The sequence below is a fragment of the Spinacia oleracea genome, chromosome 3 (genome assembly GCF_020520425.1).
Source record: "Spinacia oleracea cultivar Varoflay chromosome 3, BTI_SOV_V1, whole genome shotgun sequence".
Lineage (NCBI taxonomy): Eukaryota > Viridiplantae > Streptophyta > Magnoliopsida > Caryophyllales > Amaranthaceae > Spinacia > Spinacia oleracea.
In genome coordinates, this window is record NC_079489.1 from 97,508,603 (window position 1) to 97,522,794 (window position 14,192).

The 14,192-nt window shown below is 42.6% G+C and overlaps 1 non-coding gene across 1 annotated transcript; it reads right to left on the reverse strand.

Moving 5' to 3' along the window:
* Positions 1–4,394: 4,394 nt before the first annotated feature.
* Positions 4,395–4,501, reverse strand: LOC130470978 (small nucleolar RNA R71). The gene has a single exon (XR_008931687.1). It is a non-coding gene; the product is annotated as a small nucleolar RNA R71 (small nucleolar RNA).
* Between the last annotated feature and the right edge of the window lie 9,691 nt (positions 4,502–14,192).

The window sequence follows — 14,192 nt, forward strand, 5'->3', positions numbered from 1 at the left end:
CTTTTATGCTCATCAAGAATCTGAGGGATATCTGTCGTGGAAACACGGAGGACAGGGACCTAAATGTCCATGAGTTGATTGAATCAATGTCAGGCCTGAAGGTTAGTTCTCATAACAGATGTTTTAGGATGGAAGTCCAAGAAACACATGTTCAGGTCCTTCGCACTAAACAAAGGGTGGGTGTTCCACCAAGGTTCCATATAGACCATATGCTTTCATTGTTTGATCGATTAAGTCTGCTAGGAACACCAATAAGCGAAAGGATGGCAGTCTCTGTCTTGCTCAATTCACTGCACAGTGGGTTTGGTCGCTTTAAGAAACTATACCTAAGTGAACCAAGAGAAGAAATAGTTGCAGAGTTTGTTCACCTAGTCAAAAAGGCTGAGATAATACTCGACTGTGAAGCCAAGGATTTACTCAAGGCTAAAGGGAGACCCTTCAATAAATGTGGAAAGTCCAAGGGCAATGATGAGTCAAGAAAGAAGACAAAGGAGGACAAGTCCACATCAAGCTGTCTTTATTGTGATGGAATTGGCCATTACAAGAGAGAATGTCCAAAGCTTAAGGAAGATCAGAAAAACAGAACAGTCGTTCCATCTTCAGGCATTTTCGTTATAGACTGTATACTTGCTAATTCAACTTCTTGGGTATTAGATACAGGTTGTGGCTCACACTTATGTTCCAATTCGCAGGGACTAAGAAGAAGTAGAAGGTTAAGCAAGGGTGAAGTCGACCTACGAGTGGGAAATGGAGCACGGATTGCTGCATTATCTGTAGGAACTTATTATTTGTCGTTGCCCTCTGGGCTAGTTTTGGAACTGGAAGAATGTTTCCATGTTCCAAGTCTTACTAAAAACATCATTTCTGTTTCTTGCTAAGATGCTAAGGGATTTTCCTTTTTAATAAAAAACAATAGTTGCTCGTTTTATTTTAAAGAGATGTTTTATGGATCTGCTAGATTAGTCAATGGACTTTATTTATTAGATCACGACAAACAAGTTTATAACATAAATACCAAAAAGGCCAAAAAGAATGATTCAGATCTCACCTATCTGTGGCATTGTCGATTAGGCCATATAAACATAAAGCGCATAGAAAGACTTCAAAAAGAAGGAATTATAGAACCATTTAACTTAGAGGATTATGGTAAGTGCGAATCATGTTTACTTGGAAAAATGACAAAGCAACCTTTCTCTAAAGTTGGAGAAAGAGAAACTGAACTATTGGGTTTAATCCATACAGATGTATGTGGACCAATGAGCACAAATGCTATAGGTGGTTTCAGCTACTTTATCACTTTCACTGATGACTTCAGTAGATATGGTTATGTCTACCTAATGAAGCATAAGTCTGAATCCTTTGACAAATTCAAGGAATTTCACAGTGAAGTAGAGAATCAATTAGGCAAGAAGATTAAGGCACTGCGGTCTGATAGAGGCGGTGAATATCTGAGCTATGAATTTGATGACCATCTGAAAGAATGTGGAATTCTATCAGAATTGACTCCTCCTGGAACACCTCAATGGAACGGTGTGTCGGAACGGAGGAATAGAACCTTGCTAGACATGGTTAGATCAATGATGGGTCAGGCCGAACTTCCAATGAAATTTTGGGAACATGCACTAAACACAACTGCACTCACTATAAATAGAGCTCCGTCTAAAGCTGTTGAAAAGACTCCATATGAGTTATGGTTTGGAAAGCCTCCAAAAGTATCTTTTCTTAAGATTTGGGGTTGTGAATTATACGTCAAACGATTAATTTCAGACAAACTTCAATCACAGTCTGACAAATGTATCCTTGTGGGCTATCCAAAGAAACAAAGGGGTATTACTTCTACAATACATTAGAGAACAAGGTGTTTGTTGCTCGAGATGGTATCTTTTTGGAAAGAGATCACATTTCCAAAATGACAAGTGGGAGAAAAGTAGACATCGAAGAAATTCGAGTCGAACAACAAACTCTAGAGAATGCTCAAGATGATATTCAGGTTGAAACTCAGAGATCTTTAGGTCAACTTCACCCTTGCTTAACCTTCTGCAGCAATCCGTGCTCCATTTCCCACTCGTAGGTCGACTTCACCCTTGCTTAACCTTCTACTTCTTATTAGTCCCTGTGAATTGGAACATAAGTGTGAGCCACAACCTGTATCTAATACCCAAGAAGTTGAATTAGCAAGTAAACAGTCTATAACGAAAATACCTGAAGATGGAATGACTGTTCCGTTCTTCTGATCTTCCTTAAGCTTCAAGCAATCTCTCTTCTAATGTCCCTTCTTCTTGCAGTAGTGATATGCATGTTTTATATAGTATTTTTACCCCCGTCCCTTAGTACTTTTATGTGTCAAACGTGCTCTTAGGAGCCGTTTCTAGTACTAATGTGTGTTATTGAGTGTGCCTTGAGTTTCAGGTTTGATTATGAGAAATTGGTCTTTTTAGACCCGTTTCATGTTGATCTAGGCCACTATATTAGCCCGAGGAAGTTCGGGACCTCCATCGTCGACTTTCGGGAGCCTTGGATGCTTATGGTTGAGCCCCAAGAGTTAGACTCAGTGATATGGGCGAGCTACATTGAAGATTGCAAATCGCCCTGTAAGCTGAGGGCGAAATGCAACCATCGGGCGGAATTTAGGCCATTTGGATTCATCAACGCGCGCCCGATCGGGCGCAGCTCGCCCGATCCGGATCGGGCGGTCATCTTAGAGCCTATGTGGAGAGTTCACAAACCGCCCGATCGGGCGGATTTTGGCCCGATCGGGCCGACTATCGAGTGGATCGCCCGATCGGGCGAAGCGACGCCCGATCGGGCGACGCCAACCTCCTGCACTTATGCGCGAGTTTTCTTTCCGTTTTTTAGGCTTTATTTTGGTAAACTATATAAACAAGCTTTAATTATTTTTAGAGGACACTTTATTTTCTAGTATTGAACCTTAGTATTATTTCCCTTAGCCTAGTTTTCTCTCTAGTTTATGCAAAAACACTTAGTTTAATTCTCAATAAAAATTCAAGCTTTCACTTTCCTTTGTTCTTCAAATAGGTATTATTTCTTATTTCAATTCATTGTCTTGCTTTAATAATGCTTTCAATTATGATTATTGCTTTGTTTATTGTCAACATGCTTGAGTAGTTTAATTTCTAGGGTTGGGGATCCATGAATAATATGAAGGGATGATTGAATGATTATGATTGTTGGCATTGTAATTGATTCCTATTGATTGGTTTATTTCACTATACAAGTAGATTTGCGCAGGTTTAATTGTGGTAGTTATGCAATATCAAATTAAGATTCGAGAGATGCAATTTGATGTTTAGGCTTGTGTCAATAGGTGGAATTAGAGTTAATACGTAGCGAGAGCCCGTTAATTCTAAGTCTATGATTAGTATCGACTTGAGAGAGCATGCTAATCTAATTAATTACTTTGTTGATTATCGTGATTGTTCAATGTCCTGGATTATTATTTGTTGGCGAACCTATACCCTAGATTCCTTAATATATTGATTCATTCGTGTTTAATATTCGTTCGTAGTCTTAGCATACAAACCATCAACCGACTTTTGTTCACAATAGTCTAGATTAATTAATTGATAGTAGAAAGAACGCCTGTTTCCCTGTGGATTTGATCCTAACTTCCCTTGCTACCTAGCTAGTGGACCTTAGGTTATTTTTGATTAGGTGATACGACTTTAGCCTGTCAAAATTTGGCGCCGTTGCCGGGGAAACGGTTTTATTTTCTGTTGTTGATTTCTTATCCTAGATTATTGTTTGTTACTACTCAAGGAACTCACGTTCCTTGAGATCGGATCTCACATTGTTTTGTAGTCTTTGTCTATGCCCAGGACCGTAGGTACTAGTAATCTTACTCCATTCGATCCTGAGCCCGAAAGAACCTTTCGTAGACGAAGAACTTTCATTGCACAGTGTGGGAATTACTCTGATTCTGATCATAATATTGGCGATCTTTTTCCTTCAGATACAGATTCAGTTTCAGAGATAGAGATGGGTGACGAAAATCTGATACCTCCACCTACCCCACGGCTTACAGACTATTCTAAGCCAAGTCTGTCCGTGCTACCAAAGGCGATCATGCCTTCTATTGCAGCTGAGACCTTCAAGATTGAGCCTGCATTGATTAACATGATCGAGAGACGCCAGTACGGTGGGGAACCAGGTGAAGATCCGAATCTTCACATTCAGTCCTTTATCCAATATTGTTCCACCATCAAGCAAAAGGGATTGACTCCGGAGCAGACTATGGAGATACTTTTCCCGTTCTCTTTGAGTGGGAAAGCTAAACTGTGGATTAATGGGTTGAATCGGGCGGCTTTGAAAATCACTAATTGGGAATCCTTGGCTCTTGCTTTTATGTTAAATATTTTCCACCTGAGAAAACGGCTCGTCTGAGGGGTCAGATATTAGGTATCTCACAACAAGCGGATGAGAGTTTGTTCGAGGTCTGGGAGAGATTCAAGAATTTGCAAAGAGAATGCCCGCACCATGGTTTAGAAGATTGGTTCTTGATTCAGCAGTTTTATAATGGTCTGGGCAATGAGTCTAGATGTTTGTTGGATTCAGCTGCCAGTGGGAGGTTCATGCAACTTGAGGTGCCTAGAGCTATGGAGGTGATTGAGGAGATAGCCATTCACAATGCCCAGTATGGAAATCCTAGAGGTCTATCTAATAGGGGTGGTAAGCATGATTTAAATTCTATTGAACAATTAACTACCCAATTGACTGCTTTACACTATATGTTTGATAATATGCAAGCAGCCAATACTCAATCTGCCAAACCTGCTAGTGTAGCTGCTATGAGTGCCCAACCTGCTACTGTTTGTGAAAGTTGTGGAATTTCTGGTCATTATGCACCGGAATGTAGGAGCTCTGTTGAACAGTGTAACGCATTTCAATCCTACAAACAAAATAACCCATTCTCCAACTCTTACAATGAGGGCTACAAAAACAACCCTCTACTATCCTACAGGAGCAACAATATCCAGAACCCTCACCAAGTCCAACATCCACCACAACAACCATACCAACCCTACCAACCACGGAACAACTACAACCAACAGTCTAGTGGACCACCTGGGTTCCCTAGACAACACACATCACCTCCACCACCACCACCTCAAACCACACAGCCTGACCCTATGCTAGTAGAGATGAGAAACATGATGCTACAAATGCAAAAATCTCTAAGTGAAAAGGATGCAAAAATCGATGCTCTGACTGCTCACAACAAGATCATTGATACACAGTTGGCACAGATGGCTACTACTATTGTAGGGAGGCCACCAGGCCAATTTCTTTCACATCCCGAAAATAGGGAGACTGCTAATGCAATTACATTGAGGAGTGGTAGGGATTATGATGGTCCTTCTATGCCGGTTGAGGTTGATTCCGGGGTGTCTGCTAATGATCTGGTCAGTGAGGAAATCCCGAAGATAGTTATGGATGAAAAGGAAGCTGAAAAGGTAGTCAATGAGAATGAGGCTACAACTGAGGTTAAGAAGGGGGCGGATATTCAAGTACCACCTATTGCACTCCCCTTCCCAAACCGACAACTCAAGAATAAGCTAGACAAGTAGTTTGGCAGATTCTTGGAAGTGGTAAAAAATTTGCAGGTAACGGTTCCTTTTACTGAATTAATTTTACAGGTTCCTGCTTATGCTAAATTCATGAATGATATTTTGACCAAGAAACGTGCTTTTTGTGAGGTAGAGACTGTAGCTTTCACTGAGGAATGTAGTGCTTATTTGCAAAACAAGTCTCCACCTAAACTTAAAGACCCCGGGAGTTTTTCCATCCCATGTAACATTGGCACCGTATTTATTGATAAAGCTTTATGTGTCTAGGTGCTAGTGTGTCTGTCATGCCTTTGTCTGTCTGTACTAAACTGAATATGGGTGAGCTTAAGGTTAACAATATCACTCTACAAATGGCCGATCGTTCTGTCAAATACCCCTTAGGTGTTTTAGAGGACGTCCCTGTTAGAGTAGGTAAATTCTATATACCTGTAGACTTTGTAGTATTAGACATGCAGGAGGATTCTCAAATTCCCATAATCTTAGGTAGACCCTTCCTTCACACGGCGGGGGCGGTAATTGATGTTAAAAGTGGGAAATTGACATTTTCTGTTGGGGATGATAAGGTGACTTTTAATCTGAATAGTGCCTTAAAAAGTCCCATGCTAGAGGAGGAACAATGAAATCACATAGATGTAGTTGATTTCATTACTCATGATAACGTCTCCCAAGTTCTCGAAAGAGATCCCTTGGAGGCAGTGCTTTGTTGTGAGTCTTCTGCAGGTGATAGCAGTTCTTGGAGTGCTGAAGTGGATGCTCTGGAGTTGGCTCTTAATGGTGGAGAATCTGAGCCGGAGAGCACCAAATTGAAGAGGTTAGTTCGGCCGATTTGTTCTGTTAAAGAGGTAAAGAAACCCGAACTTAAGCCTCTTCCTGCTAACCTTAAATATGCGTTTTTAGATGATGAACAACTTTGCCTTGTGATCGTCAGTACTGCACTTGATGCAGACCAGTTATCCCAACTTCTTATTGTGTTGAAAAGGCACAAAAAGGCCATTGGGTACAGTATTGATGATTTAAAGGGTATTAGCCCTGACTTTTGTATGCATAGGATACATCTAGATGAAAATCATAAACCATGCATCCAACCTCAGCGTCGTTTGAACCCTGTCATGCAAGATGTTGTAAAAGCTGAAGTTATGAAATTGCTTGATGCGGGTATTGTGTATGCTGTGTCTGATTCTAAGTGGGTGAGTCCTGTTCAGGTAGTGCCTAAGAAAGGGGAGACAACTGTGGTGAGAAATGAAAAAAATGAGTTGATACCGACTAGGGTAGTCACAGGTTGGCGCATGTGCATTGATTATAGGCGTCTTAATGTTGCTACTAAAAAGGACCATTTTCCCCTTTCCTTCATTGATCAAATGTTAGAAAGGCTAGCCTGTCACAAGTTTTTCTGTTATCTGGATGGTTATTCTGGTTTCTTTCAAATTCCCATACATCCAGACGATCAGGAAAAGACCACCTTCACCTGTCCCTATGGTACCTTTGCATATCGTAGGATGCCTTTTGGTCTGTGTAATGCACCTGCTACTTTTCAACGTTGCATGATGAGTATCTTTTCTGATTTTATTGAGTCTATCATGGAAGTGTTTATGGATGATTTTAGCGTCTATGGTACTTCTTTTGATTCTTGCTTGCTAAATCTGACTAAAGTCTTGAAAAGATGTGAAGAATGTAATTTAGTCTTGAACTGGGAAAAGTGTCATTTAATGGTTACTGAAGGGGTGGTTTTGGGACATTTGATATCTGATAAGGGCATTCAGGTGGATCGAGCTAAGGTCCAAGTGATTGAACAATTACCCCCTCCAGTTAATGTGAAGGGTGTTAGAAGTTTTCTTAGTCATGCGGGGTTTTATCGCCGCTTTATCAAGGATTTTTCTAAAATTGTTAAACCACTTACCCAGCTCCTCCTCAAGGATGCCCCGTTTGTGTTTACTGATGCTTGTCTTGAGGCCTTTGACAGGATTAAACAGGCACTGATTTTGGCTCCCATCATTCGTTCTCCCGAATGGGATCTTCCGTTTGAGATAATGTGTGATGCAAGTGATTATGCAGTTGGGGCAGTTTTGGGTCAGAGAAAGGAGAAGGTTTTACATGCCATCTATTATGCAAGTAAGACCTTATATGAAGCTCAAGTTAATTATGCTACTACTGAAAAGGAGCTTCTAGCTATAGTCTATGCCTTGGATAAATTCCGCACCTATCTGATTGGATCCAAGGTGATAGTCTATACTGACCATGCGGCCCTTAAGTATCTGCTCTCTAAGAAGGAAGCCAAGCCTAGGCTTATTCGATGGATACTACTGCTACAGGAGTTCGATCTAGAGATCCGCGATAAGAAAGGGGCTGAGAATGTGGTTGCAGATCACTTGTCTAGATTGAGGTATGACGATGGTAAGGGATCTACACCGATTGATGATTCATTTCCGGATGATCATTTACTTGCACTTGCCAGTCAGTCACCATGGTTCGCAGATTTTGCTAACTACATTGTGGGGAGAATTCTTCCGGCCGATCTTTCATATCAACAGAAGAAGAAATTCCTACATGATGTCTGGTTTTACTTTTGGGACGACCCTTATTTGTTTCGTGAGACTGCTGAAGGGTTGTACGAGCGTTGTATTCCAGAATGGGAAGTTCAAGGTGTTATCAGTAGGTGTCATTCTTCACCTTATGGTGGTCACCATAGACCGTCTAAAACAAACGCTAAGTTGTGACAATGTGGTTTTTACTGGCCTACTATGTTCAAGGATGCACAGGCTTTTATTATGGCTTGTGATGCGTGCCAGAGGGCCGGCACTATTTCGAGGAGGTATAAGATGCCACAGAACGGGATCCTCGAGGGTGAGATTTTCGATGTGTGGGAAATTGATTACATGGGACCATTCCCATCGTCCAAGGGTAACTTGTATATCCTTGTTGCTGTAGATTATGTGTCAAAGTGGGTGGAAGCCGTTGCCTCACCTACTAACGTTGCTAAGACAGTCATCTCCCTGTTCAAGAAGATCATTTTTCCTAGATTTGGGGTTCCGCGCGCTTTGATCAGTGATGGAGGGTCACACTTCCATGAGAGGCATCTGGATGCGCTCCTGCGTAAGTATGGGGTTTATCACCGCACTTGGCTAGCCTACCACCCTCACACGAGTGGTCAAGTTGAGGTCTCCAACCGAGAGATCAAATCTATCCTTGAGAAAGTGGTGGCGAAGTCTAGGAAGGATTGGAGCGATAAGCTAGATGATACTCTATGGGCATACAGAACCGCCTTTAAGTCACCTATTGGTACCTCCCCGTATCGGGTTGGTGTATGGCAAGGCGTGTCACTTACCAGTAGAAATGGAGTACAAGGCTTATTGGGCAATCAAACAGCTCAACATGGATGCAAAGCTAGCCGGTGAGAAGCGGTTACTTCAATTGGGTGAGCTCGATGAATTCCGACTACAAGCTTATGATAGTGCCCGGATTTACAAGGAAAAGACCAAGAAATGGCACGACAACCACATTTTGCATAGAGAGTTCGCGGTGGGCGACAAGGTTCTACTTTTTAACTCTAGGCTTAAGTTATTTCCTGGAAAACTTAAGTCTAGGTGGTCTGGGCCGTTCACCGTGACTATGGTAAGCAAGTTTGGGTCTGTTGAAGTAGAGAATGAGAATGGTGAACGATTCAAGGTCAACGGGCAACGTCTGAAGTTGTACCATGATGGGGCTACTGTAGGAGTGGTTGAGGTCCATCACCTCAATCCCTCCGCCTCATAGACTGCATATTCAAGGTAACAAGGTCGAGCGGGACCTAGAAATAAACCAGCACTTTGCGGGAGGCAACCCGTATTTTATCGCTTTAGTAGTATAAGTTTGATTTTTTATTCTATTTTTGTGTGTTTAGTTAGTATTTCCCATACCTAAGTGTGTTTAAGTATTGTTTTTGGTGTTAGTGAGGCGAGAAGAGGGCATTACGCTGTTTGGGTGTTTAATAATGTGCAGGCCTAAAGCTCCAAGTTCAGGAAAGTGAAATTACGTACAAGGCCAAGCACGCTGCAAACCGCCCGATTCGAATCGGGCGAGGAGCGCCCGAACGGGCGCGCACAGACGAGATTAATGCAGCTTATCTTCGCCCTATCGGGCGCAGCATGCCCGATCGGGCGATCTGGCGAGTGGAATGCCCGAGTCGGGCGATTGTCTGCCCGATCGAGCGCAGAAGGCGAGTGGTATGCCCGATCGGGCGAAATTATTTTGCCCGATCGGGCGGTTGATGAAAAGTTCGTGAAAAAGTTAAGGAAGATTCTGAGCAGAAAAAGTCAAGAAAAATGGCTTTCGCAAATCGCCCGATCCGGATCGGGCGAGGTGCGCCCGATCGGGCGCGCACGTATGAGAAGAAAAGGATCGCAAACCGCCCGATCGGGCGGAAAGTCGCCCGATCGGGCGAGACGCGATTTCAGCGATTAATACACGGATTCTCTTTTCTTTCTTCACTTCCTCTTCATCTTCAACCTAACTTTCTCTCACTTCCTCCATTAAACCCCAACCTCCAAAAACTTCCAACCACCATATCTCCCTCAAATCTTCACCAAATTCACCAATCTTTTCACCAAAATCATCCTCACACCATCCTCTACAACCTACACCTAACCGATTTGAGTTTTCTCCAATCCCCACAAAATCCCCAATTTCACCCAAAAAGCTCAAAAACCTCAAAAAAATCAGATTTTCATCAATGGCAAACCGACCACAAAGGAAATGCACAAGGGTACCAAGAAATCAACATGAAGCTTCCAGGAGCCGAGCTCGGAAACCGACACCACCACCTCCGTCGCCGCAATTCGAGCCCGACACGGATTTTCCGGATGTCATCTTTGTTACAGAGGAGCAACGAGCACGATTCATCCACCTCAAATTGAGGGAGGTAATCCTTACTCGCTTTATATGCCAAAAATCTTTACATGAAATGGGTATTGAGCGTGATGTCAAGCGTGTCTTTGTTGGTGTTGGTATAAGTAACATGTATAGTATGCTCCGTCTCACATTTAGACGGTTGACTCTAGAATTTTTGAGTAGTTTCAATGTGCGTAGGGATGGTTATCGAACCGTGTCGTCGGTTCAATTTCGTGTGATGAACCGAACCTACACCATGAGTTTAGCTGATTTTGGTAGGATTTTTGGATTGTCTACCACCTATAGTAGGAAACCTAAGGAGACCCATAATAACTGCACCATGTGGGGAAAGCTTACGGGTAATGCTAATCCCGGGAGTATGCAACATTTGCATGCTTCCAAGATACAACACCCGGTACCCATTGTCTTTTACAGGTTTCTAGGATTTACGATCTTTGGTAGGGATGAGACCCAAAATATTAGGAGTACGGAGCTAGAGATTTTAGGTGGCTACGTTTCAGAAGGGGAGGAGGGATACAAAATGAACCTTGCACATCATATGGCCTCTCAATTCTACTCCATAGCCACTTCCACACATACTACCAAAATTACCATTGGTGGGTTGATCACCCACATAGCCATGGCCACGGCCAACTTTACTGAGGCTAACCAGACTCCAGTTCTGGGTAGCAACTTTCTTGATTTGGCTTACTTTGCTGGACTCCGTCGGCTACATGGGGAGCATGGGTTGTTTAGGCCGGGAGCCATGTATTGGATGTTCGAGGGAAACAGGCTTTTCACCTTGCCTGACCCTCAGGGCCGCACTAGTTTCAGACCCGGTCAGGCTCATTACTTATTTGTTGGATTTGGGCAAGAGCCTCAGCCTGACCCCCAGCCTCAGCCTGACCCACAGCCAGAGCCCTATCAGTACCAGCCAGAGCCTCGCACCTACTTTAGGAGAGGGCGTCGAGACGCAGGGAGGCCCCAGGGTGGCCCGGTAGTAGATGAGGAGCAGGGGTCCATTCATGAGCGGTTGAGCAGACTTGAGCTCGGTTTCCAGGAGTTCGCGGCTAATCACCAGAGGACCATGTTCCCATTCTATGATCAGTATGCCAGGCAGGGCTACATTGCCCCAGATTATGAGCACCCTACCTGGTATACCTATCCCGCGGAGGGATATGGAGCTCCGGGTTCTATGGGCACCTTCACACCTACCCAGTACGGAGGGTGGGGAGCGGGTCCTAGCGGGCATGGTGGCAGAGATGATGGTGCTGATGATGATGATGGCGGCCATGGCCGTCAATGATGGAGATGAGATCGAGTTGGTTCGATACCCTTGAGCCAATGAGGACATTGTCTGATTTGGTTTGGGGAGGGTTTCACATTACTTGTACATTGTAGGTATGTTTTTCTTTTCTTTTCGCATTTCTTTATTTTGGTGTGTTTCTTTGGTGTGTTTAATGCTTTCTAGATTAGTTTATTGCTTTGAAAAAAAAAATACAAAAATACGTTCCGATGAATACAATATCATGCTTCCCTGTGCCCCTTGAGCGGAAATTGTTTTCATTCTTGGTATTTGATGATGAGCAATGTAGATGTGTTAGCCATGATTTGATATTCGATTGCTTTGATGCCTAAACATGAGTCAACTCCGACTAACTACTTGTGGACTTGGTGCTTGACTAGTTGACTTGGTTAGGATGTGTGATAGCTTCCTGGTGTGTCATTGATTTTGAGTATTGGTTTGCAACTATTAGTAATGTTTTATGACTCATATACATGCACATTGTGGAGGACGAAGGCTTTTTTCTATTATAATAAGTTATAAGTATATATCATATTAGTTTGAAATGGAATGATACTTCTAGGTCTTAGGTTGGACAATGGACAGGGATTATATATCAGTATATCATATTGGTTTGAAATGGACTCACGAGTATTGATGTAAAATTCCAAATTTGAGATACTAGTTATGACATCGACATGCTGGTATTAGATACATATGTTCCCTCTTTTTCTACCCATGTTGTGCTTGTGCCCTTTATTCGGTGACTAACCACATTACAAGCCCGTAAATTCCCCATTGGTTACTAGTCCCAAGCCTAGATTGGGGGAGCTAATAGTAGTGAGGTGAGGGAGTTGTAGTGTGGTACATTTTGAGCATATTGAGTATTGAAAAGGGAAGTTCTTCTTATCATGATTGTTGTTGAAAAAATGAGCTGAAAAATGAATGAGATGAGGAGAATAAAAAAAAAATTGTGAAGGTTCCAAAAGAAAAAAAAATGAGATTGAGCAAGAAAAAAAAAGAAGAAAAAAAAATCGTTATTCTCAAGATAATTCAAGCTTTTGTCACTCCGGTATTACAATTTCTTATCTTCATGAGTGATTGGTTATAATTGTGAAATCAAGGCAAGAAAGTATAGTGTGGTTGTTTGTTGTTTTTATTCATGGGTTGAGTGGGAGATTATGGCCATTATGTTGATTGATCACGGTTGTTTTTAGGATTTATGCTCCCCAAAGCCAAGGCTTTAAGCTCACATTTTACCAAAATTTACCATACCCTTACCTAAGCCTGTCATTACAAGCTTGAAAGACCTTCCGACCTTTGTGCATAGAGTTGTATTAATGTGAAAGTAGTTGTTTATCAATGCAAGTTATGACATGACACATTCCGAGTCGACTATTAGGTTGAGTGCATGTTTTTCTAGACACACGAGTGTTGTGAGTTTGGGAGGGCATTGTACACATATATGTTGGGAGGGGAGCGAACGGGTACATTTTTTATCCGCCACATAAATGAGTGACGAGTGTGTGAGCACTAGTCTTGAATTCCATTGTACACTTGTGGTTCGCTTTGCGTGACGATTGTTAAGGTGGATTGGCGATTGAATGAATTTGATTGGTTGACATTGATGCATGCTTGTTGGATTTTGCCTCGAATTATGTTTTTCATTTTGAATTATATCGGGGGTGAAGTTGGTTTTGTGTTCATTGATGATTTCCTTGCTTAGGGACAAGCAAGGATCTAGCTTGGGGAGGTTTGATATGCATGTTTTATATAGTATTTTTACCCCCGTCCCTTAGTACTTTTATGTGTCAAACGTGCTCTTGGGAGCCGTTTCTAGTACTAATTTGTGTTATTGAGTGTGCCTTGAGTTTCAGGTTTGATTATGAGAAATTGGTCTTTTTAGACCCGTTTCATGTTGATCTAGGCCACTATATGAGCCCGAGGAAGTTCGGGACCTCCATCGTCGACTTTCGGGAGCCTTGGATGCTTATGGTTGAGCCCCGAGAGTTAGACTCAGTGATATGGGCGAGCTACATTGAAGATTGCAAATCGCCCTGGAAGCTGAGGGTGAAATGCAACCATCGGGCGGAATTTAGGCCATTTGGATTCATCAACGCGCGCCCGATCGGGCGCAGCTCGCCCGATCCGGATCGGGCGGTCATCCTGGAGCCTATGTGGAGAGTTCACAAACCGCCCGATCGGGCGGATTTTGGCCCGATCGGGCCGACTATCGAGTGGATCGCCCGATCGGGCGAAGCGACGCCCGATCGGGCGACGCCAACCTCCTGCACTTATGCGCGAGTTTTCTTTCCGTTTTTTAGGCTTTATTTTGGTAAACTATATAAACAAGCTTTAATTATTTTTAGAGGACACTTTATTTTCTAGTATTGAACCTTAGTATTATTTCCCTTAGCCTAGTTTTCTCTCTAGTTTATGCAAAAACACTTAGTTTAATT